Consider the following 27,973-nt stretch of genomic DNA (forward strand, 5'->3'; position numbering starts at 1 on the left):
TTCAAACAACTCAATTTTGAGCTGTCATATCTCGGAAACCAGTGAACCGAATTGAATGAAATTTTGAACGTACACTAACAATATGTAAATGCTTCACAAACTATTAAAACATAGGTACTTTTTAAACATTGAAAAAAGTTATCATGGATTGACACTTTTTGGATTTTTCTCGAAAAAATGTAATTTTTTTACATCAATGTCAATAAATTTTAGTGTTGATATCCAAAGATTTTGCACTTCTGTTCTCAAGTTATCTCTAATCAGATATATTAGAGCCTATTAAGATTGAAAGAAGAACACTTTTAGTAATGTTTGTGTGGTGTTGCAAATTTGACTGATTTTCCTCTATATGGGTAAAAATTTCAAACCGGTATAACCTAATTCGCCGTGAGAATATATTATATTTTATAACGTCATATCAAGTATCAATATATTGTTGATAAACGTTAAAAAATTCATTCAATTCGGTTCACTGGTTTTCGAGATATGACAGTTCAAAAATTAGTTGTCTAAATAATAGTGTTTTACCCGAAAGGTTCCAACTTCGTGAAAAATTAATCAATCGAGTCCAAATTTGTACCAATGATGCACATATAACAGGTTGACAAACAGTCAAAATTTGAGATTTTTTGATGCACTCTATGAAAGGTTATAGCATGTTGAATTTTTTTGTAGGAGAAAAAAAGTTGCCTATCCCAAACATTTTGGCCATCCCCTGTACATGTTGATTGGCGGAATTGAGCTCGATGTGATCCTGAACTGTAGGCTATTTCAGTTGGACCCAATCTTATCTTATTTGACACGATAGTGTGCACGTTCTTGTGATTGATCAATTGGAAAGAATCAGTCGCAAGTCGAAAGTGCCGATATCATGCTAATTCGTCACCAACCACACCTGTCATGAGTTCTTTTTTTTTTTACTTTTTCGTTTATCAATTTGCGTCAAACGTGGCCAACGCCGTTTAACAGTGTAGTACCCTGGGCTGGCACCCGTGCGTCTGCTGTAGCTGCGGTTGTTGGATGCTGAAATCCATCTCAACCGGCAGAACAGGTTTTTTCTTAATCCGGCCGGGGGGTGTGCGTGCTGGGCTGTGACTCAGGCAGGCAGGACTTGCTCGCGGTTTATCGCGCTCTCTCAGAAACCGGCAAGCCCAGCCGGCCGTAGCGAACACGAACGAAGTGTTGAACCCATTACAGGCGATTGCTTGCAAATTCGGACTCGCTAATCAGCGTTTCCCAATGTGACCCGGTATCGGTAGCGAATGGGTTTTACCGGGTGATTTGATATCAGATGCAAATACCGGTTGCCAAGCCGCAACGTCATGCGTGGAAAGTGACTGAAATCGGACATGGGACATTGTGGCTGACGTCGCTCGTCGTGATACAGGGAGGTGACATCGAGTGTTGCTAATTGATTGTAATTTCAGAACATCCGATATCCATCTCGGCTTTAGGTTTCAAACTTGTTCCAAGCGTGGTAAAACGATTGGGCTCACATTCTTCGGCCTTCAAATCGATGTCGTAAATGGGAAATTCAAGTGGTCTTCAGATTATCGCTTATGGAACGTTAATCTTTCCAGAATACTACGACGTTTGGCTTTCTGGGTTACTTACATGGACACACGCTAGAAAATTTCCAAACGGAAAACGGTGACTTGCGTTTCTATGAACGGTGTTGCGTAGCATTCAATATGATTGATCGGCAGCATCAGCAGTATGTACCTAGTTATCATCGACGGACGGACGGACGGAGATGAGTGAGTGCTTGGGTTATGATTTGTGTCAGCCACAGGGTAATCACCCGTGACTCCTGATCTGGTTATCGACTGATGAAAGACTCGCAATTTACATCACTCTTCACAGAACTTTCAAACAAGAGCTGTTCGATCCGGTTGAGGATTATACGCTTCAACAGCGCAGCGGCACTTCTCAATGAGAGCGCTTAATGCGTCTTAAGTCACATTTGTACGAACATCCATACCTCCACATGTCAATGCTCGACATGATACAGTAGCTAGGGGTGAAGTTGGCGAACTTATCGTCGAACTTATTTGTTTAATCCATATCCACTAGAGTGGGTCAACGTTCACGCAGAAAAATATATTGTAAAGGCAAAAGTATTCTGAATAGATTCAACAAATTTTATTGTTGACTCATGGCTTACCGGCAAATTATTTTGAATCAATGATTTCGCTTATTTACTTCAAAAAATAGAATTGTTGTTTTTAAAATAGCTTGTAAATTGACAACTGTCAACAACAAATGATAAATTTTGTTGAAAGAAAAAATCAAATTTGTTGAATCAACAATTGCAATGTAATGATGTAACTGTAGCAATCGCATTGAAACTAAAATGCATTATTGTTGATTTTTTTTGTTATTAAAAAAGAAAACAAAAATAGAAATACAATAGTTTTCATTCATGATATTTTATTTTTTGTTTAAATTTGCAACTTCATAGATATAGAATGCAGCACACATCAAGGAAACACATTTTTGGAAATGCTGCCGGAAATTGAATTACAAGCAGATGCAATTCCTTCTAACTTGCTCGTCCTTATTGCTGAGTTTCTGATTACAGTAACGTACTATAAGGAAGAAAAACATTAATCATTCCCAAGATCATTTCGCATGTTTAGCTTTTGTTAGAAAATTACCGTCAGCAATGATCAATTCTGAATCTGCGAATAATCAGATTCGTTCCGCCTGAAATGAACTCTTTCTTCATGCATTCTGGTGAGCTGAAATATGATTAAATATGGATACAAATCGACGATAAATACAAACTTCATAGACTTGCCTAACAAAGTATTGATAATACTCGCAACAAACCCTGTCAGATTAGGTCAATGAAGCAAAAAAAAACACAGTAGATTTATAATCAAGTTAACTTTTCTCCGTGATTTCACTATGGCTTTTCTCTGTTTGCCTTGTGAACAAAGCATGAAGGTAGTCGTCATTGGACCAAACATTATTGTTGATTCTACAAAATCTAATTATATAAACAACAATAATTTTCAATTGAAATAAAACTCTAGAAGTTATGTTTCATTCAATTCAAAAATTTGTTGTTTTAAAAAATAGGTTGCATTGAAGTGAAAGAATAGGTGGATTGATTCAATATACACAAACTTGGTTGATTCTAACCATTAGATTTTTTTATCTCTACTAAGCTAAATTTGTCTGCGTGTTGTATGGAGAAACATTAAATTTGATCGTATCAACCCGGAAAAAAGCTTTTTCAATCTATATTAGCGCCCAAAACAATTGTGCAAAATTTGGGAGCGATTGGTTGCGTCCCCGTATTCCGCATAGCGATTGAAATTTTTATGGAAGTTAATATGGGAAAACGTACTTTTTTGCATTTTACTCATAAGTTGAATTCTTTTGCCTAATAATGACGTTAAATTATAGCCTAGGGTATGCCGAAAAACTTTGCCGAAAACCGCAAAGTGACCCGACGCTTGTGAAAAAAAGTTTTTCGCCTGGTAACTTAGGCCAAAAATTGAGATTTTATTATTGATGTTATTCCTTTACATGTTAAATGTTAAGCAGCACCGGGTAATCTGTACGTTATAACTTGTTTCACAAGTGTTGGATCACTTTGCGGTCTTCGGCAAAGTTTTTCGGCATATCCAAGGCTATATATACTTCAACGTCATTAGTAAGATCGTTTTTGACGAAAAAAAATTAATTTATGAGCAAATTGCAAAAAAGCACGTTTTCCCATACTAAATTCCATACAAATTTCAATGGCAATGCGGAATACGGGGAAGCAATTCATCGCTCCCAAATTTTGCCCAGTTGTTTTGAACGCTAAAAGGAATCGAAGAAGCTTTGTTTCAAAAAATCGACTTTGTTGACCCAGTCTAATATCCACCCAACGTCCTATTTATAGAACAGTACTTTTGAAGTGAATAGTTTCAAAATTGCCCAATATTTCATACTGTTTTCGGAGAAGTGGGTTAAAACATCAACATTTCGTACGTGGCAATCATTTGCCTTCAGAATTGGTTCACTAGGAGGGACACATGTTGCTGCAAAGATAACATATGGTCGCAGTTTATACGTTCAATTCCAAAGGTGAAGGTGCTTACCTGATATCTCAATCTCAATATGGTTTGAATGTTAGTGTAGAGTTAGTGTCTTTGGTGGAGTTATTCATACGAATGTTAATCTTCTATTCAAACGAGCACTAGTTCGATATTTTCTCACAAAATGGTGCTGTAGTATTATTGGTGTGATTTGATAATATCTCGGTCCGACATAAAAGTTCAAATTTCGGTGTTTTCTGCAAATATATTTATCTGGCCTATTAGAACCATGTGACGAAAAGATTAACAATTTTACATTGCAGAACTAGATGAAACTGCTTTAATTTATATCACGGTCTAGTTATATCTTGGGCTACATATAAGCCCTCCCCAACTAACATTTTCAGCGCTATAAGCTTCAGTTATTTGCTTTCTGTTGTGTAACCATCGAGTAAAAGCAGTCAACGCTGAATAAAAGGAAAGCTAGTCAAATATAAATCATAAGCTAATACACGACTGCAAAACAAGCACCATACAGCTACCAAACTCGGTTTTCAGAAATCCACTGCTTGTCACTGGGGCTGCCTTTACTCCACTCTATTCCAACTCCGGGAGATTTCCCGGAAGATGTGAAAACTTGAACGCATCGAATAGGAGTCCCCACTAACAAAACAGCTGCTACTATAATTCGTTATACTGACAAATCCCCAAACCAGCAGCGCTTTAAAGGCCGTTATGCGATTTCATTACGGCTAGAAGCTGTAATAAAGAAACTGTTGGTTTAACAACACGGCTTGTCGGATGTAAACATTATTGTCAAAACAAACTTTAAGCGGGATATATAGCTACTACACAAATTCTTTATAGCTATCCATCTCTGTACTGTGAAATTATTTGGGTTACTTTTATTGCACTTTAATTCAATGCCGGAAGATTTACCGGAAGATGTGCAAATCGAGTAAGAGAGTCCCAGCCATTAGAACAGTTGCTTTTATACAGTACGTTTTGTAATGTTGCCAAAACCCAAAACAGCAGCGCTTCGTAGCCGTTTAAAGAACACTCTTTCAGCTAGAAGCTGTGAAGAAGAATCTGTTGGCGCAACCACACAGCTTGTTCAATGTAAACATTATTGAGTTTGACGTTTCACAAGCTTTTGCAGCAAGATGAAGTTGGGTAAGATTTTTTGTGGCACAATTATGAAGCCTTGTCTGGAGTAAAACAAAACGGGCTGTTTTCATTTTATTTATATATAGCAGTATGGCAGCGAGGACATCATCGGGACCAGTGGATACGGAGATCGGGAGTTCGATTCCAAGTAGCGGCAAGTACTTTAATTATTCAATTTTAGAAGTGATAATTCCAGTTCCACATGTATTGCGTCACGGTATCCATAACCTAATTAAATTTAATCGTTTAATTTGGGGATGCCGTATAACTATTATTCAACAACTGTGAAAAGGCTGAAAAAGCGCATTCTCAAGATGTTATTCAATTAGTGGTTACATAGGAGCAGAGAAAAGAGCTATGACTTCGTGGCATAGAAGCTACTCGCACAGCATATACATAAGTTTGCTAGATTCATTGGTATAGGGCTTGCATAGAAGCTTCCGTCCATATGTACAACACAGTAACTCAGCATCAAGTCGTATTGAGGACGTTTTGTTGACGTTTACATGCACAATAAATGTTAGTTGGGTCTCGCAGGGATTTATCCTTGATGATATGCAGCTATTCCTCCCGATCATTCTCCATGTATTTCTCCTAGGATATGTACCAGGTTTTATCTTGTAATTCGCGAATTCTATAGGGATTTGTCTCAGGATTTCTTCCAAAATTTCTACCTGTATGCCATTCAGGGCTCTACCTGAGATCTCTTTAAAGGGATTCCTCTCGATTTTCTTTCAGAGATTGCTCCCGCGATTTCTTCTGGAATTCTCGCAAGGATTCGCACTTGGTGTTTCCTAGATTCCCATCAAGGATTCTCAGATATTCTACGTGTGATTTCTTCAAAGATTTCACCCGAGGTTTCTTTATTGGTTTCTCCCTTGATTTTTTTTCAAGGATTTATTCAGTTGTTTACCCCGGACTTCTTTTCAGGATTCATTCTGGGTTTCGTCTAGAGATTTCTCTTGTGATTCCTCCAAAGATTCTAGAATTACGTTAGAAATTCCTCCCTAGATTAATTTATGATTTTATCTCGGGATTCCTCCTGAAATATTTTCCGGTGCTCCATCATGGATTTTTCCCGAGATTATTTCATTGAGTTCTCTTGGGATTCCTTCCAGGTTCTCTTACGGATTATTCTCCAGATTTCATCAAAGATTCCTTCAGAGCTTTCAATAAGGATTCCTTCAGCAATTTCTTCCGAGTTTTTCTTCTAGGATTCATTTATCGATCTTCCCAAATTTTCGTGATTCATTCAGGATTTTTTGCATTACGTTCGGAACAGCTCGCTGACGTAGTGTACGGTTAGGGTGAAAAATGACCCCAGTACACAAGAAGGGTTGAAGGATTTTTCCCGTGAAGGAATAACTGATTTCGCCCAGAACTTATTTTTCTCCTAAGCCGTGGGGGGATAATCTGCTCAACAGACACCTAAACAGGGAGATACAGGTAGTGTGGGATTAATGACGGTCTTCCACAAAAAAAGTGAAAACCAGGACTACTCTTTTCTCGACCCACTGAACAACATTTCCAGGGTCGCCAAACCCTTCATCTCTCCGAAACCACCAAGAAGGCATTTTTTCAGAGAGAGGCTAGTGCATATCGCACCCTGAAGGTTAGCTGCGTTACCTGCAGTAACGAACATCAATGACTTGCTTTGGGAAGTCCACCAAGGTGTAACATGCTGGCGCACCTTTTGTCCTCGGAAAGCCGGCAGGGTCAAAACCACGCCTTATTTCAACTGCCCAGCAAGTATAAAGAACTGATAACGCGTGGTTTGACCTTCCCGTAAGGCCGAAAAAAAGGACGTGCTGACATGAAGCTTCCAATGGCCTCGACCTTTCCGAGGACCTCTTTCCAACCGCGGACTCGGAACTAATCCAGTAGACCGACGCCATGACAGCAACGCTGCTCTTAATCGATTTCGACCGCAGGACATCAGTGTGATCTACGTAGTCGACTCCAAACCCCTGGATCACCTCTTGCATAGCGTGTGTACTAGCCATTCTCCGAGTCCACGTGCCACCTCCTCTGTAGGTCCGATGTGGGCGATAGCCGTTGAAACGGCATTCCAGCCAAACCTGTTGCTACACATCCTCTGGACAAGATTGTCCGGAGTTGTCTCGTTCCCGCATGTGGCAAGCAAGCGGTCATGCATTGTGCGAAAACGCTGGTACACGAACAAAACGTGTTCCGCCGTTTCCGGACACTCGGGAGAACCCGCATGACCACGCATGTTGAAAAGTCCCAAAAAAATGACCACGTGGTTTATGGACAGCCCTGGACTTTTTTTTTTGCGTTTAAGTTACTCAGGATTAGGTTTGTGTGTAACGACTGTTTGTAGTAATTTACAATTTCGGATTTCGGCTTATGCAGTCTTTGGTTTTAGCGTTGATTATTTCTTATCTTCGCCGACGTTTCGGTCCTCGGATCGGACCTTCTTCAGGGCTCGATTTTTTTTATCGAGCCCTGAAGAAGGTCCGATCCGAGGACCGAAACGTCGGCAAAGATTAGAAATAATCAACGCTAAACCTCAAGACTGCATAAGCCGAAATCCGAAATTGTAAATTACTCAGGACTACTAGCTTTTTTTTTTTTCAAATAACGCAATACAAAAGAGTTCGATTTTTTAATCTACACAAGGTTTGCACATAAAAAATAAGGCGCATTAAGTCCAAAAATCCAAACCAACTTCACTCAAACCCACGGTGCGTAGAAAGCACTCGAACGATAAGAATCCGGGTGATGAGATTTCAGTGCACGTTAATTACCCTCATGAATGTACGGCTTCGGTCAAGCAATAGCCTTGGAGTCGTATCTCGGCTCTTCCAACGCGTCCTGCCTGATCCCTTCTACTGCGAACGAATGGTATGGTGATGCTGGAGGATGGTCTTGCTAATTTTGTTCCACTCGATTGGCGCTGATATGGAAACGTCGGTCGTTCGAGTCGGTTAGTATGCATATGTGGTGGGTCCTGCTCGAATGACGTTAAACCGATCGGTCATTGTTTATCAATATTGGAATTGTTTAGCCGAGATGAGTTCGCATGGCTTATTAGGTTGTAGGTATTTCTATAAATCATGTACTGTTTCAGATTACTGTTATGAATGTTTGGTTCTTGAAACATAAATTATTCTCAATCTGCTTACTTTTAGCTGTAATATTTGGAAAATATTGATATTCAATCAAACAAATTATTATAGCCAATTGGAGTAAGAACGCTTTTACGAAAAGAAGTATAAATAAAAATGCGGATGTTCTTATCTCATGGAACATCAGTAATGCAAAAGATGATGGGTAATCAATCAAAAGATTTCTAGTCTATTTATACTAGATTACACTAGTTTATAGTATTTTTTGAACTGGGTGAGCTGATGATAATTTTTAGTTTGAACTTATACCCTGAGTTATACCCTCACTGGTGGTCCTTGCAAAACATATTTTCTTTTGCTTTTCTGTATATTGTCACATCACAGTTTAAATACCAAATCACAAATTAATAGCGAAATCCAGCAATTTTAATTTAACAAATTAACCCTCCTAAGATGTTAAGATTTTCGCACTACGATATCTTACTGGGGTTAATAATTTCAAGCACTCTACAATTCTTCTGGTCATCACGGTTCAATCCTGGATATGCGAGCTTCCACGTTCAGATTTGTTAATGTTATTTTTTCGAGCGGTTTTTTGACCCTGACTGATGGTACTCGTAACTCTATCTGCCAGCGTCTTTGAATCATCTAGTCTAGTCCATTCGCAGGGACAAGAAACTAATCCCAAACCACTCCCGCAGCGCCAAACACCTATGTAGTCGACCTAATTCGTAGACCCTCCCCTCAAATGCCAAAAACCATTTCTGACTGGCGACAAACTCAGGACTCCAAGTCACTCAATCGCAGCCTCAAATTATCTTCCCCATCTCCAAGATCTACCTACGTTCAGTGGGGAGAGATCATCAAAGTAGGGTGCTCCGTAGATAGGTAAAGCTGAGGATTTATCTGCTTCCGACAACCAGCTCAAGGCTGTCCTGTATCAATACCAAACCAGAGTTGCTTTCTGTCACTATCAAGGTAGGCGAATCGCCGATTCTGATAGGCTAACTGCGATCCAAGTCAGCGTGTACTATATGGATTACTGCACGAATTTATACTGGCCTGCTTACTCTCACTCGAAATTTGACGTGTCGGCACCGCTCAAACGTCAAAATTACTGTGAGAGTAAGCAGGCTAGCAAAAATTCGTGCAGTGGACCATTGAGTCCCTGTCACCTTGCTTCCTCCATCACACCTAAACTGACTGTAATGGCGTATAGGTATCACTGATAGGCCGTCTTTAAAGTTCGTTTAGAAATAGAAATAAACACCTACAGGGATGATATTTTAATATGTGGCATAAAATAACAAGTACATATTACATGTTGATGGCACAAATTTCCCGAATGGAGGAGAACGTGCCTCTAGAGCCTGATTACATGTTGGTCATTTAAAACATTGAGATTTGGCTAGAAACGCCAAAATATCAGTTCAGTTGCAATGATGGTGATCTGGAGTGCGCGTCATCAGTATCAAGTCGTTGCCTGTCATTGTTGTCCTGATATTGATCGGCCTGCAGTGATGCAGTGCGACGGTAGTGCAACATCAGTAGTGAACTGACATGACTGATATTATGCAGTTCTGTACCAAACAGCCCTACCTGGATCTATGTAGCTGCCAGCAGGTCAGTCCTTCGGCAAAACCATTGGCCAGATTCACCATGGACAGTCAGGAAATTACAATTATTCAAATGTACCAAGCCGTGACATCGTATCAAATATGTGGACCTCGTCATGATAAGAAACAACTACTTAAATGTAAATATTCGACGAACTTGAAGTACTTGACGACGGTAAACTCTTCTTGTAATTTAAAATGAACCTAATGCTGTTATCAGCGCATGTTATGTGCATGACAACATGATGGTCGATGCGCAAGATCATAGTCCATGGAACAACGATTTATTTCTAGGCCTTGATATGAAACTGTGTGGAGAGCATTACCCGACTAAAATGTATAACATGAAGCAATACAATATTTGTTATGGCATCAGTTTTTTTTAAGTAAAACTGTATATAGAATTCAAAGAATTTCTTTAAATCATTTCTCTTGAATATGATGTTGAACAAGTTCGGACTTGAAAAATAAATATGTAAATATGTTGATATACCTAATTAAAATAAATAAAAATCATTCTTAATTTATATGTTACAATCCCTTGCAAGATTGTGCTCGGACCAATCTAAAACAAAATATTTGAACAATCTCAATAAATTTCGACCATTGATGTCATCACTATTCATATTCATGGAAGTATAATAATGATTTTAACACCTAAATACTGTCCTCCCCATCTCAGAATGATTGTCCAAACAGTCTTCCCAGATACCTACCACCAAGCGGACACTCCATATCACGTGCGCTTTATTATTTGTTTACATGATTAGTACCGGGTGGTGGGTCCATTTGCAAATCTCGTGATCGAACTTATCGCGTGACGGTGACGTGCGCTGGAAATAACAGCACCGGCTGCTGCTGATCAGAGGAACAAAGTGCCCGCCGTGAACCAACAACGGCTACGATGGCACAGGAAACGTTTATTTTGGTCAAATACGGCTCCTCCATCGGTCCATGTTTGTTTTCTTCTCGGTATCAGCTCATATGGGAGCTCATTGGGATTCGTTATGAAAGTACTAAGTCCGTTGCTATACCCCCACAAAACTGGAGGATTGGCACTGATAACAGCCGTGGCCTTAGGTAGGGTGAATGCTCCAGAGCTTGACAATTGAACGGAATTAGAGTTATGGGACATATCTTAAGAATGGAGAACATTTATAAATATAGCGTCACTGTTTGATTTGGTTTACTTGCCCTAATTCAAAGTCTCTAAATGTTGTTTTACATAAAGCTAGATTACTTTACCCTATCCTTAATGTATGCTGTATGATCATACGAGATGAAATATGTTTTTGCCGTGAAAGAAGTTCATTGGCTTTTGTTACTATTTGACTCTGTTACTAGGTAGGCAGAATATTAATTAGACTAATTCACGTTAAAAATGATACATTTTTACTATTGTGTTTTATGGCTCAAGAAACCATCATTCAATCATCAGTTATCATCAACTATTCAAAATCAGTTTACCCATTCACGTTTACATAATAATTAATGAAAATTATTTCACCGTTTTCCAGATGATGAAATAGTGATAAATTTTTATTGATATTGATTTTGAGCGAGAAACAGCTTTTTAGTTTTTGAAAAGCAATGATGGTTTGTGTTCTCTTAAACAAAGACTTATTCAGAGCATCATTTATCGGATGTTTATGCACCATCAGTTAGCTTGCATGTAAGAGAGATCCGCTGAGGCCTGAATTTTCGGAATCGAATATGAACTCAACGAACCAATTACTGCGATTTGCTGCGAATTCAACGACGTGGATCATCTGTTCAAGTTTTCCATCTCGATATCCACATTTAAAAGTCGACTTCTTAACAACTATCTTAACATGCGGAATCTGTGTGAGCGGTCAAGGTTTACAATCAGTCATCAGTCAACATCTTTGCTACGAGCGACAACAATCTTCATGATGCGGAAATAATATTAGTATTTTATTTGTTCTGTTATTTTTAAGACATTTGACTATTGTTATATAATATTTGATTTTTTTATATTCAATTGTATGTGATCTTTTATGTTATATTATATTATGATTTTTATGGCCTTTTGATTGGACTTGATTCTTTCATAAGGGATTTTCCTCATCTATATCCTCATTAAGAGTAAAACTAGATGAGGTACAGGGTGCGGCAGGAAAAAATGCGAAAAGTTCAAGGCACTATTACACGCTAAATATGGGATATATATGACTATTTTTTCATGACAGTGTACCAGTCAATGTCTATATTCTAGCACTGAAAAATAAAAATGAACATATTTGATGTTTAACATGTGATAATGTAAGCCTAATAAGCGGGTATCAAAAAACTGCGCGCCCAATGGTCATTAAACAAAATGACTATAACAGTAACAAAATTACATTAAATTCGATGAACAACCAGTCCACACTAATCCAAAGCCATGTAGTTTCTCATACTAGATGAAATAAATACATATATTTGATGATAATGTAGAGATAATTAAAAAATTTGTTTTATCAGATACGAAATTTAGCGACCTGTGTACTTTTCTGCGGTTTGAAAATTCTGATTGTCTTTAGCTTCAGGCGCCGCCCTCTAAAGGTTAGTGACCAAAATGGGAAAATTTTCAAATAACTTTTCAGAAAACTAGCCTATTAGAGATCATGAAACGATGAAACATAGATTGGTTAACGTCAAATGGACGAAAACGAGGTTTGAAATTGAAAAACACTTTCGCATTTTTTCCTGCCGCATACTGTACAAATATGTAAATTAACAAATACAGGGGATGGCCAAAATGTTTGGGATAGGCAACTTTTTTTCTCCAACAAACAAATTCAACATGCTGTAACTTTTCATAGAGTGCATCAAAAAATCTCAAATTTATAACTCAAACCTATTATATGTGCATCTTTGGTTCGAATTTGGGCTCGTTTGAATAATTTTTCGCGAAGTTAGAACCGTTCGGGTAAAATACTATTATTGAGACAACTAGTTTTTGAACAGTCATATCTCGGAAACTAGTGAACCGAATTGAATGATCTTTTTAACGTTTATGAACAATATATTGATACTTAATACGACGTTATTAAATGTAATATTTTCTCACGGAGAATTAAGTTACAGTTGAAATTTTTACCCATATAAAGGAAAATAAGTCAAATTTACAATACCACATAAAAATTACCAAATGTGTTCTTGCTTCAATCTTAATAGGCTCTAATATATCTGATTAAAGATAACTTGAGAACAGAAGTGAAAAATCTTTTGATATCAACACTAAAATGTATTGACATTATGTAAAAAAAATACATTTTTTCGAAAAAAATCCAAAAAATGTCAATTTATGATAACTTTTTTCAACCTTGTACCTATGTTTTAATAGTTTGTGAAGCATTTACATAGTGTTAGTGTACGTTCAAAATTTCACTCAATTCGGTTCATTGGTTTCCGAGGTAAGACAGCTTAAAAATGAGTTGTCCAAAAAATAGTGTTTTACCCGAACGGTTCTAATTTTTCGAAACATTAATCAATCGAGCCCAAATTTGTACCAATGATGCTCATATAATAGGTTGACAAACAGTCAAAATTTGAGATTTTTTGATGCACTCTACGAAAAGTTATAGGATGTGGAACTTCTTTGTGAGAGAAAAAAAAGTTGCCTATCTCAAACATTTTGGCCACCCCCTGTATTAAACGAATCAGTATCAAACCAAATGAAATATATCTGAACGGTGTCATCCCAAACAAAAAGACGTTTCTCATGGCATAAATAGCGATTGAAATCATCATCACGAAAACATAATCGGCAAATACTCTTCACGCTGTATTTCATAAAGCGCTGACCAGGTGACGGTAGTGAGCATGTGTTAAACTGGAGTAAAAACTATGCGAGCGCTACTGTGAGCAAATTCTATATGAATAAAGCCTGCGCACTTTTGAATCGGTACACTTTCAACTGGATGCAGATCAAATTTGGTTTGACCTAGAAAAAAACTTTGTAAGGAGCAAAATGAAGATTGTTTATTGTATTTTGTAGGAAAAATATGAAAAATGCAGTTCTTATTTTTTTTAAGATAAAATGTTGATCCAATTGTGAGATTTATGCCATTTTATTCTGCACAAACCAATGATCAATGGTTTCTTGTATACCAATAATATTCGTTTATTAGACTTCCCGTATGCGTATTTGCCGAACTAAAGTTTATGCGAAAACATTTTTTGTATCATGCAAGTCTTTGATTTTCCAGAGAACCCTTCAAAGGCTTACCATTGCCACCTATATTGAAAATGTTAAAACACCCATGGAATATTTTATCTCCAATAATCAACAATCATAATACCTACAACGAATCTATACTGCGTAATTGGTGGGTTTGGTAATTATATATTCCTACACAAATCTTGAATCTGACAATGATTGGTTTTTGCTCAATTTGTGCAGAAAAAACTGGCACTATTTAGTATTTACCAATTCAGATCAATAGTTCATCTAAAACAATCAAAACAGCAAAATTTATATTTTCCTATGAACTACAATAGATAAACTTCAATAGGACAGATCGGTGAAGTACTAGATTTGTAGTAATGAGCTGAATTTTAGTATGGTGAGAAGGTCAATTCTCCGTTTCTGCAATGAAATGGTGGAAAAAGCGTGGGTATTATGATTCCTTGCCTAATTTGATGCTGTTTGAGCAAAACTTTGGGCAACAGTGTTGTTATTTTCTCCATTTCTTGCAACATAAACAACATAGTTATCCAAAGTTTTGCTCAAACAGCATCAAATTAGGCAAGGAATCATAATACCCACGCTTTTTGCACCATTTTATTGCAGAAACGGAGAATTGGCCTTCTCACCATACTAAAATTCAGCTCATTACTACAAATCTAGTACTACACCGAACGTGCCCCATTGCTTCTAACAACACTTTCTTCCAAGTGAAACCGTTTTCAATTTGCAGTCGGTTAAAAGTGTAGGTACCGATTCTAAAGTGCGCAGGCTTTTGAACTTATCGTTAAAAAAAAAACGAACGATGAGACGTACACTGTAGTGCATAATTGATCGGACAAACGCCGATTTTCATACAAAATACCCCTTTGATTTACACGCGTGCCGCTGTCCGATCACTTTTGCAATTTTTTCAACGCCTTGTCACGCCCAGACCTGTGAACGAAAACATTTTATACTTTGTATACACAAAATTCAGCATATTTGTAGTTCCGTGTCAAAAATTGAGCTCAATCCAACAAAGCAAACCATAGTTACAGCATCTTAAACTTGGCCATTTTGTATGAAAATCGGCGTTTGTCCGATCAATTATACACCACAGTGTATGTTGTCGTTAACATTTAGACCGTTTATGTCATCATGCAAATAATAAGAACATCTGCAGTAAACTCAATGTTATCACGAATAAGATAACAAAATGAGACATTAAGATCTACGGGTTGCTCCAAGATTGAATCCAAAATGTCGATTCATGCATACGCCATAAGACACCATAATCGCAGAAAAATAAGTGAACCACCGTTCAATGTAGCCTAATTTAGCCACAACAACGATAAGGTGGTCGAGGGATCGCTTTTCTCCCATCGATATGATTTTTTTGGAGGACTTCACGGAGATCCAAAGCAACTACATTTGCATCAGATAAAGTTGTTGGCAAATGACGAAAATATCAACAATTTTTATTTTTTGCCAAAAATGTTTGAAATATATTTGATTCTAATGAAAACGTATTTGAGATGGACTTTTATGTGTATGTATAGTTTTGATCTTTGCTTGTCTTTTAAATTACTGATTGATGAAATCATGGTACAGTGATTTTGTCAGCCCCTGGTAGCATTTTTTCAGTTAAAATCGGGTACCTGACAAAATCATAAATTACTCATAAAAATAATTTTGAGCTCTTCAAACATAATAGCAGCGAGTGATTAGAGTGTGACTTATTTTGAAAAAAAAAAAAAATCCTGAATATGATTTGCCAAGGAGAAAACGATCGTATGTTCAAAATAAGCGAGCTGTAAAAAATTGAGCGATTTCGGTAGATATTTAGCGGTGGCGCAAAGTGATATTATAACGGAAAGTGAAAAATTTCAAAAGACTGATAACACTTGTTTACAGCATTTTTGAACTCGGTAAGCTGATGAAGCCGAAGCACCGTCTTTCCCCGCAAAGATATCCACAAAGCCACCTGGAGATCACCCGACCATCAAACAGAAAACTAAATCGACCACGTTCTAATCGACGGTAAATTCTTCTCGGATATAACCAATGTCCGCACATACCGCAGTGCAAATATAGATTCGGATCACTACTTGGCCGGGGTTCTGCTAAACCGAATTAAGAGCCAAAAGTTTATTCCGAGATATTTAAGGTTAAAGTTCAACCACTCACAAATAAACAACAGCTAAGGTTATTTGAAACTTTTCCGCACACATGTAACTTACAAGCCTTTATTAACAATCAGAAATGAAGAATGTATGAAAATAATTGAAATCATTTATATAATAACATATAATGTCTCAGTACTTTGCACTCAGTTCACTCTGGCTGAACAAAAACATTGGAATATGGTTCAGTGTGGCTGACTGTGTTTCTTTGTTTAACAGAAAACTAGTCGGATAGTGAAAAAAATCTCGTTTTTTCATCGTCCATGAAGTTTGAAATCCATATCACTCACAATCCTTTACATGAATCAAAGAGGACGCGTATAGTATGGTAGCACGGAGGTCTCAAAATAGTTTGAAATATGAATGGCGGAAGCCCTCCCAGTTCAGCCCTTCCCATCCATGTTTTTTTTTTCATAGGCGGTGCGTGTGCATGGTCCACTGCACGAATTTTTGCTGGCCTGCTTACTCCCACACGAAATTTGACGTTTGGGAGGTGTCGGCACCGCTCAAACGTCAAATTTCCTGTGAGAATAAGCAGGCCAGCAAAAATTCGTGCAGTGGACCATTGTGCAGACACAGAACAAGAGTGATGATGTCCTTGCATGTCCTGAGATTCTCAGATGTGAAAGTGGAGCAATGTGTGCTTCATATAAATGCTGGTCGAAGAAAACCATGAAAATGTTCTGCCAAAGTGAACTAAGACAAAAAAAATCAAAAATATGAAAAAGATTCGAACTTGGATCATTCAAGTGATAACCAAGCGCGTTACCTCTCGTCATAGCGCGTCGTTAAGTCTGAATCAAGTTCTAAACATTTTTCTCAAGGATGATTTTCGTGAAAACGCCTTTTTTCGATCAGCCAAAGCGAGCCAAGTGTTTCATTTTTTTTTCAAGCTTTATTATTCTAATTAGCCTTGTTGTTTAATGACGGCTTCTGTGTTTATCAGTATGAGGTGTGTCAACATAACGCAGGTATTTAAAACCAGTTGATTTTTGTAATGTTGGGAATAAATTTGTTTTGAAATGCAGTGGATTTGGTTCTGGCTGAATGTGATTTGGAAAAATGGCGATCAGCGCCATCGAAACATAATTGGATCCTCCTACACCCGTATTTCTAATAACGTGTTCAATTCTCACACAGATTGTTACTATGGGTCGGTTTAAAGTTAGAAATCTGACGGTGGTGGGAAGAATTTAAAATGTTCATCATCTACACATAATCTGGAATATTTTGAATTTTGAATTTACTCCCCGAAGAACAGTCAGAATTCCTGGATTTTTACATGGAAGGAGGATCGCCAATTTCTTCATCCAATGGTTCGGAAAACTCAATTTTAAAAAAAAGGTCTTTGGTTCGGTTTAGCAGAACCCCGACCACTTAGTAGCTGTATGCATGCAACTTTCGACAGTTATCATCACGCGTCGAAGTTGAACGCCGCGGCGTGGTAACAGATCTAGGAGTATGTGCACAGGATGAAAGACTTCCGGCCTCTGACCACCAAGAGATTGAGGAGGAGGTTGCCCAAGTAACACACTTGTCACCGAAGAGTCACGGCGGCGCAGGTTTTTGTTGCGCAGAAGTCATTGTGACTTAATCCTAACAAATAAATGCTTACTTGCTAGAAGTGAGTCATAGTGACTTCTGCGTAACCAAAACCTGCGCCGCCGTGACTCTTCTGTTACAAGTGTGTTACTTGGGTGGCCGGTTGAGAAACAACAAAGCCGCTGGAGCAGATCAACTACCAAGCGAGCTTCTAAAATACGGTGGAGAAGCACTGGTGAGAGCACTACACTGGGTTACAAGATTTGGGATGTATTATCGGAGGAATGGATGAAAGGTATCGTGTGTCCCATCTACAAAAATGGTGATAAGTTGGATTGCGGGAGCTACCGTGCGATCACACTACTGAGCGCTGCCTACAAGATACTCTCTTAAATTTTATGCCGGCGTCTATCACCGATTGCAAGAGAGTTTGTTGGGCAATATCAGGCTGGATTTATGGGTGAACGCGCTACAACCGCGACCAGATGTTCGCCATCCGCCAGGTGCTGCAGAAATGCCGCGAATACAACGTGCCCACACATCACTTGTTCATCGATTTCAAATCGGCGTATGATACAATCGATCGAGAACAGCTATGGCAGATTATGCACGAATACGGATTCCCGGATAAACTGATACGACTGATCAAGGCGACGAGTTCGAGTATCAGGGACACTCTCGAGTCCCTTCGAATCTCGCAGAGGGTTACGGCAAGGTGATGGTCTTTCGTGCTTGCTGTTCAACATTGCTTTAGAGGGTGTTATTAGGAGAGCGGAGATAAACACGAGTGGAAAGATTTTCATGAAGTCCGTTCAGCTGCTTGTTTTCGCTGATGATATTGATATTATTGCTCGTAAATTTGAGACGATGGCGGAAACGTACATCCGACTAAAGAGTGAAGCCAGGTGAATCGGATTAGTCATTAATGTGTCGAAGACAAAGTACATGATTGCAAAGGGCTACAGGGAGGAATCACCGCGCCCGCCACCCCGAATTTATATCGACGGAGATGAAATAGAGGCGTTGAAGAATTCGTGTACTTGGGCTCACTGGTGACCGCCGACAACGACACCAGCAGAGAAATTCAGAGGCGCATTGTGGCAGGAAATCGTGCTTACTTTGGATTTCGCAGAACTCTACGATCGAATAAAGTTCGCTGTAACACGAAGTTAACTATCTACAAAACGCTGATTAGACCGGTTGTCCTCTATGGGCAAGAAACATGGACCCTACGTGCAGAGGACCAACGCGTCCTTGGATCGAACGGAAGGTGTTGCGTACCATCTACGGCGGAGTGCGGATGGAAGACGGGTCTTGGAGAAGGCGAATGAACCATGAGCTTCATCAGCTGCAGAGAGAACCAACTATCGTCCATACCGCGAAAATCGGGAGACTACGGTGGGCGGGTCACATTATCAGGATGTCGGATAGCAACCCGACTAAAATGGTTCTCGAGAGTCATCCGACCGGTACAAGAAGACGTGGTGCGCAGCGAGCTAGGTGGGTCGACCAAGTGGAGGACGATCTGCGGACCCTACGCAGATTGCGGAACTGGAGACAAACAGCCATGGACCGAGTGGAATGGAGACGGCTACTATGTACAGCAGAGGCCACCGCGGCCTTAGCCTGATCGGTATGGTACGTAAGATGATGATTAGTTTTGGTGTAGTATCATGCCCTGAGTTCGAAAACGCGAAGGAATCGAGTTCGAAATCGATTTTTATTCTATTTTTAAGCAAAGTCGCTCACTTCATTCATCTCATTCTCCGTTATCAATCAGTGCTGATTGAGCTGATTTTTTTACTCTCACTCGGCTACATATGGTATATCAAATATACGTTTGGAAAGAATTCTTAAATTGTTTTTACTTTTTGAAAAAAAAAATACATTTCTTCATAATTTTTTTGGAAATTTTGCTAAAATTGTTAAGGAGATCGCCCCTTAAATCGCCCATATCTTGAATTTCGCCAATCTAACGCAACACCTGCATTCAGAAGATCGAATGGTATTCTATTCAGCTTTTAATTTTTGAAAAGAGATTTAAAATTAGTTGAACAAAACGCAAAATATTTGAATATTCAAAAATTCCATATTTTATTAAATGGTAAAACTCGATATTGAACTAAAATTCAAAGAGCTGTTATACTTAAAAATTTGTGGAGCACGGTTTCGAAATCAACACCAATTTGTGCTTAAAAAACTTTTATGCAATGATTTTTTTCATAATGCAACTCATTTCAGTTGCATAATATTCATAATGCAACTCAAATGAGTTGCATTATGAACATTATGCAACTATTTTTCATTATGCAACTCATTTCAGTTGCATTATGAATCAGTTCGGAAAAAATGGCCATTATAATACCAAAATGAGTTATATAAAAAAGAAATTATAATACAAAATTGCATAAAATTTTGTATGGAACTCTTTGCAAAACTCGATTTTTTCAGCACTCTTCGTAATTATCCAACTCGGCAAGCCTCGTTGGATAAATGTACGACTCGTGCTGAAAAAATCAACTTTTTGCATCTCGTTACATAAATAACTATAGTCGTAGACAGAAGTTCCCGACTTTTGTTTTATTTTGTAAACTTGTGTAATTTTTCTAATGTCAATCGGTGTTTGCAGAACATGTGCTGTTTCTTGAGATATTAATAAAACATTTAGTATGAATATTCGCCCTTTATTTTATGCCAGAATCGACTTTTAATTCAACGCATCTTAACAAATATAAAAATTTGTCTGAATGAAAAAGAGGAATAGTAAAGCCTGTATCCGCAATAATCCGGACACAGAAGTACAGCTGTAGCTCTGTAATGAATCGGTAAAATTGGCCAAATAATTGACTGAGAACTCTTTGGTGCATGTTTATTATGTGTGCCAAATTTTATAGAAATCGATGCATTACTTTTAATTGTGGATGAAAAACAAACAGACATGGTTTTAAGCATTTTGTACAATTATGACCAATTTTCATTCGCATAATAGATGGTTGTTTTGCGTTACAGTGCTTAGTTCGGTGATGATAATTATGAAATCTCGATAGCAGTTATGATACTTATAAAGACACTTTCCTGCAAAATTTCATCAACTTTGATCAATTGGTTTGCAAAATACTGGCGTTGATAGGGGTGAATCTTTTTCGAAAATTTTTCGTGTTTTTCATGTTAAATATTTGCCTATTCATAACTTTTGAATTTCTCTGCCAATTTCCATGAATTTTTCACAGAAGGTAGTTGATTATGTGTATATTATGCCTGCAAAATTTGATGATTATTGGTATAGTATTTTCAAAAGTACAGTCGAAACAATAAATGTTGCTGACTAATTGCTGTCTGAGGGGCTAAAATCACGTTCAGTCCCAATACATGTTTCGACTATAACATTGTTAATAGAGCATCGATTTTTTTGAAATTTTGCCTATGCAACAAATGTAGATTGAGAGATTTGTGATCAAAATTTCAGCTATTTCTTTTGCCAAATTCAAAAGTTACAGCGCTGACTAGCAAAACTAGGGGCTGTACAAAATTCAATGGCGCACATTCTACTCTTTCATTGCTACAACAAAAAGAACTGCACTGACTCAACTGAAATTTTGTAGGTGAAATGAACACATCTGAAGATGTTATTTGGCCAAATTTGAGCAATTTTAATGTATCTATTGCAGAGTTTCAGCTGTATTTCTGTGTCCCGATTATCGCGGATACAGGCTTTATTGTTGATGAGGAAGTGAAAAAAACATGAGAGAAAGATAGAATTTGGTAGGGAAAATGAGGAATTGCCTTGAATAGTTAGTATCTTTGTTATTTAAACCTATGGTTTTTAAACCCAAAATTTCACCTTAATTCTTGAGTACAGTTTTTACCTTATTTTGATTTTATTATTTGCCTAATTTACAATGCTTTCAGCCTTGTTAAGGCTGGTTCATCTCGGAGCACCTTTTTATTTATTATTATTCGTGAATTATAACCAATGCTAATTCTTCACACCGGGTGTTTTTTTGCATCTAAAGCTATTGCAAATGTTTGGCATTTTCTTAAACTCTTATTATTATGAAAATAATTTGACAAATTCTAGCTTTTGTCCGTCTCGTAAATTTTTCTCCTCCAAATGCATTTCTCTCAAACGTTTTCTCTTCACTATATTATCAACAATACTTTCTCTCTTTTTCAATTATAAGCATTTCTAAACTTGCTCAAGCATGTTAAATTGAAAATCGTTATTAGTGCAAAAGAAAGCGTGGACACAGCCTTCTCGCAGTTTTTGATTATTGCGATCCTGGTAAGCGCAGCCAGCTCAGTTCGTCTTTGTCTGCTTTTCCTCTTCAATCTGCAAAATGTTCTAAGCCGAAAACATCCCCTGTCACGTGCCCATGATACACACTTTGTAATGGAAGCAGTTACGTACGTAACGTAACGGGAAAGTACGTTTATCACAATAGTAAATACAATTCCTAGTACCTGGAGAAATTCATAGAGGAATCCCTCGAAAAATCTACGGAGGTATCATTGTGGATGAATCCATAGAAGAAGCTCTAAAAATCTTAAGAGGTATTATTCCATTCTTGGGGGCACTCTAGGTGAAATGTCTGGAGGAATACCTGGCAGAATTCTTGAAAAATTGGCTTCTTTTTCGGTGTTGAGATAATTCCAAATTCTGAATCTGCATGCCAAACTGAGCAGAAAGTCGACATTTTTATGAATTTTGGTGCTCGGGAACCTATTTAAAAATCAATGTGAATTTTGTATGGGAGCGATTTGATGAATAACCCCTCGTCGGATTTTGTACTGCTCCAACCAGTACAAAATCCGTTAAATTATTGCCAATATTTTCAAAACTGAGTTTTTATGGAGGCATGTTTGATGCTGTATTTTACAAAAATGGGTGACACTTGATCCCCTTTTGAACATATGATTTATTTTAAGTGAAAATTACTTCAGAGGGTTTCTTTATATTTCCTTTTCAAGATTTCTTGTATTTTTGATGAATATAGTGTATTTCAAATAAGACTCGCTAAAATTTTATAGAGTATGCCGTACACTCATTGCACAATTATGGGTCACTCAAGGAACAATCATTTCATAATATGAATCGTTTTACATACCGAAAAAACACTTTCATTATTTATATTTTGTATTCTCTTCACTGAAACTCCTTTATATTGTTTTATATAGAAAATTGCTTGTAAAATGCACTTTAGACGGTGAAAATTAATAAAACGTTGATGAATAATGAAAACCACAATAATGGGTCAAAATTGGCTGTGTAACAATTATGGGTCAATTTGTTGCCTATTATGGGTCACTCAAGAGGAATCGACTCAACAATAATGTTTTGTCTATTTTTTCACTGATTGATCACTTTTTCTCGATAGATCAACTAAAGTTAAATCTAAAACTGGTCTCAAACCTCTTAACGAAGCGTGTTTTCACGATTTGGAATCAATTTTTCAAAATTGGGACAAAACCTTTAACACAACCACCGATAAACGCCTAAAAGTATGCAATGCTCGTGTACGCAGAACTGTCAATATTATGCTGCACATAAAGTGACCCATAATTGTGTGATTTTCGGTGTTCCATGGCACAATAATGAGTCACTAAAATTTTGCCAGAAATAAGCTTTAAATAGCTGCAGTCACATGAATTTCTACATTTAGAACGTTAATTATACCTTTGTTCTGGTGACAATACCATTTTGCACTTGAAAATCACTGAAGCACCCTGTTACAGAGCTTACGAAAGCAGCGCACGCACTTTACGATATTCACAATCGAAGCGTTACTTTGACATATGGTTTTGTGCCGAACAAAAAAATATCGAATATATGGATGTTGTGACGTATAAGCCCGTGTGCGATACGTATAATGACACAAAACAAATCAACTTATGAACGAAAAATGATAATGGCTAACAAAAGCTTGCAATTAATTAGTATTTATCAATTAAAGTGAAAAGTGACTAATAATTGTGTGTGACCCATAATTGTGCAATGACTGTATTGAAAATGGGGAGACTTGATCCCCCTTTACACGGTGTGCACCTGTGAATATACTAGAATTCTAAGTAAATAAAGGCTTCTGAATATAGTTTTATTTTTTCGTACATACATATAGTGTGTTTAATCCTCGAGGGAGATTTTTCGGAATCGCATCCCGAGCAGAAGGGCATACCTCACAAAAACCGTGCTAAGAGCAAACCTGTGCTCTAATTCCTCAAGTTGGTATTGTTATATTATTCTACGCAATGTTATGAGAACACCACAATAACATGTGTCTGTACCTGGTATTTGGGTAAAGTTAGGTATTTATGTTGTATTGTTGATTTAGCTGGGAAAATAACTGAATAACAAGATTTGTTATTACATCATGGAGCTATCGAAAAATGTTCAATTTAATAGCAAGACATGTTATTACTTTGTTATTTCATACTTTCTCTATAACAAATAGAGCACTTGAAATTTATGGTATGCATTCATTATTGAAATAACATGACTTGTTATTTTACAGGTGTTATTTATACAAAATTATGGTAATCATTTGTGTTATTTTGCCTCTTATCTCCACCTAATAAAGGGCATATCGAGGTATAATGTTATTTAAGATGAATACTTCGATATGTTATTTTGTTGCTATTCTTTTCTGCTCGGAATAGAAGATTTCTGAAGGACTGAAAACAAACCATCAGCCTTTAAAAAATAATGAAATGCATCTAAATCACTTGTAGGTAAAACAAATCTTTTGTCCAGATGTAGTTTTGGGAAAAATATGCTCGTAGAAAACTGTTTTTGATTCCGAGAAAATATGGGGAAACAAGTCCCCCAGGCATCAAGTCTCCTCAGTCTCCCCTACAGTTTCAAAGGTACTGTACTAGGACACTTACAGCGAGCCACGTCGTTATTTTTACCAAAATCTAAACTTGGTACCGTGATTTCGGGTGAAATTGATCACTTTTCACAGTTTTTGGCTTCTAATTTTTGAATAGTTATCGATATGGTTAAACTCAATGCTTTGAAAAAAGTACGACCAGGGGTTTCAACGAGGTTGAAACGTTTACGGCAAATCATTTTATTGCAATAAAAAATCAGAAATTTTAGTTTCGGGGTGAAATTCAGTGAAATGTCTTTATACTTAAGTGCTGAAAATGCTGAATTAACCACCCCAGAATGCGAAAAGCTTTGTAAAACTTATACAAGTTTAGTAAATTCCTAATTATTTAACTTTAAAGTTTAATAAATCTAAAGAAAACTATGGCAAAAGTACAATTTTATGCATAAATATCTATATTTATAGAACTTTTGATGACGAAATCGGGTTTAGCGTACACTTGGCAGCTATCAACATTCATTCGAATATTTATTCCATGTACAATACAGCTAGGTAACAGAAGTTTGGAAGTGTCTTTGAAATTCGTGAAACACGCAGTTTCGGAAAATATTAAATTTAATACAGAAATATGTGGCTAATTAGCTGTAAAACTGTGAACTCATCATTAAATAACCCTTGAGCCAGATGATGGTTATTTTCTACAAATTGTTTTAAGTTCAGATGCTTTATTTTAAATTGCCCTCACGACGATCAATTTCACCCGAAATCACGGTAATGTAATTTGATTTACATTTATTTACATTACGTTCGGTAATTTTATTTACACAATTTAAAAAAAATCGAATGTTGGTAAAGTGTCATCGATTATCTGGCTAAACGTAACGAAGTTCGGTGAAAGTTACTAACTTTACCGATTTTTGCCGATAATAATATTTATCGGTAAAGATTTCGGTAAAATATTATCGAAGACGGTAATATTTTCTAAGCATGTGCGTGAGCGGAGGACATAATGAGTGCTGTGTAATAATATGTAGGATTAGAATCTGAGAAACACTTTTTTATTTTGGAGATGTTGCTGCCGCCGAGATCTACGATGCAGATTCTTTTCCTTCTTCGTCGACAGTCGCCGTGGGTTCAATAATCCGTTTTCATAGGAGCATTTTTGTTTGCAGCGGATTCCCTCCAGAGGGTTCCTTCTCCTGAGAAACACTAATACTATTGTTTATGAAGGATTAGAATCTCTTTTATACTCTAGATGTCCGAGAGGGTAATTCCAGTGTAAATGACGGAGTGCCAAGCAAATGGGTCTGCTTTGGATGGATTCTATTTGGCAAACGCCAGCCCTATTGTTAGGAGCCCAGACGACAACAGTGTGGTGTATAAGAGAGCAGTACAACACATTTTATCTAAAAAATTTCACACTTTGTGTTCAAGTCACTCCCCATTAGTTCCGTGTTTCACCTTTTGGAGCCGGACTGCTTCGCCACCGCTGCCGTAATCTCACCGGCGTGGAACACGTTCGCTATGTTCGATTTTATCGCCGGGGTCATATACAGGGGATGGTCAAAATGTTTGGGATAGGCAACTTTTTTTTCTCTCGCAAAAAAGTTCAAAACGCAGTAACTTTTCATAGAGTGCATCAAAAATTTTCAAATTTTGACTATTTGATCTCCTATTATATGTGCATCATTGCTACAGATTTGGGCTCGATTGGTTAATCTTTCGTGAAGTTGGAATCGTTCTGGTAAAACACTATTTTTTTAGAAAACCAATTTTTGAACTGTCATATCTTGGAAACCGGTGAATCGAATTGAATGAAATTTTTAACGTTTATCAACAATATATTGGTACGACGCTATAAAATGTAATATTTTCTCACGAAGAATAAAGTTATACCGGTTTGACATTTTCACCCATTAAGTCAAATTTGCAATTTCATAGAAAATTTACTAAATGTGTTATTATTTCAATCCAAATAGGCTCTAGTATATCTTATCAGAGATATCTTGAGAACAGAAGCAGAAAATCTGTGGTTATCAACACTAAAATTTAATGATATTGATGTGATAAATTTACATTTTTTTAAAGAAAAATCCAAAAAGGTTTAACTTTTTTCAACGTTCAAAAAGAACCTATGTTTTAATGACATGAGAAGCATCAATGTTTTGTTGATAAATGTTCAAAATTTCAATCAATTCAGATCACTGGTTTCCGAGATATGGCAGTTCAAAAGTAAGTTGTCTAAAAAATAGTGTTTTACGAGAACGATTCTAGCTTCGCGAAAGATTAACCAATCAAGCTCAAAATTGTACCAATGATGTACATATAGTAGTTAAACAAACAGTCAAAATTTGATAATTTTTGATGCACTCTATGAAAAGTTACTGCGTTTTGAACTTTTTTGTTAGAGAAAAAAAAAAGTTGCCTATCCCAAACATTTTGGCCACCCCCTGTATATCCCCTTCGGTTCCATAGGGTTAAACTGTGGGGAAGGATTTGCATTCGAAACTGGTTAAGGATATCTGAGCCAAATGCAGAAATGCAGATATATTTGTTTCAGTATTAGTTTGAAACTGTGGAATTAGTTTTGTTTAATTAGCATTGGTGAGTAATAATTTTTAAATATTAGCTATCAAGAAACCAATTTATGTTCTAGAAAATCATTTACCTTAGTTGAGTTGACGGATGTGTCTTTACTTTTTTCGACGTTAAAGTTACAGAAACAGGCACTTGATCACTAAACTCTTCAGCAATACTTTCGCTTTTTATGCTGCAAAGCCACAGTTCATCACAGAGTTTACAACATTAAACGGCTAATTTAAATGCACTTCGAAACGGCAACACGTCTTACACAAATCCAATCGTAAATTCTTCCCGCCACTCGGCACCGAATGTGCGGCACGTGAATCCTTTTGCGCTCTTCTGAACAACACTCCACACCACACTGACCCCAAATATGCTATTCACTTCCGGTCCGGTCCGGTTGGTCGGTTGATCGGCCAGTGGGTAAAGTAAAAATTCCGCTTCGAATCAGTCACTTCTGTTTGGCGCCCTCTTCAGATCGTCAACACGATACCACTTTTGAGTCTCGATTGAGCAGTAATCCGTGGCGTTTCCTCCTTTTATATTCCTTATATGGATTTATTCTCCCAACACAGGCTCCCCAACGAAGGGAAATTGATTAGCATCAATTGCCGACGAACGCGGCGAATCACAGCGGGAAAAGGATATGCGGAAAAATGGCGAAAACGTTGCTGTTGGTTGCTTGAGAAATTGCAATCCTGTAGTCATTGGCCAACTTGACACGTAATCCTCATTATCTGTGCAAACCAATACTTTAA

The 27,973-nt window shown here is 37.3% G+C and overlaps 1 protein-coding gene across 1 annotated transcript in view; it reads right to left on the reverse strand.

Moving 5' to 3' along the window:
- LOC109429125 (neural/ectodermal development factor IMP-L2) overlaps positions 1–27,681 on the reverse strand; it is a 132,287-nt gene extending 104,606 nt beyond the window's left edge. The window contains exon 1 of the mRNA XM_062856973.1: positions 27,301–27,681. The gene's annotated coding sequence lies outside the window, so the exon portion shown is untranslated. The remainder of the gene's footprint in view (positions 1–27,300) is intronic.
- Between the last annotated feature and the right edge of the window lie 292 nt (positions 27,682–27,973).

The sequence above is a fragment of the Aedes albopictus genome, chromosome 3, assembly GCF_035046485.1.
Source record: "Aedes albopictus strain Foshan chromosome 3, AalbF5, whole genome shotgun sequence".
Lineage (NCBI taxonomy): Eukaryota > Metazoa > Arthropoda > Insecta > Diptera > Culicidae > Aedes > Aedes albopictus.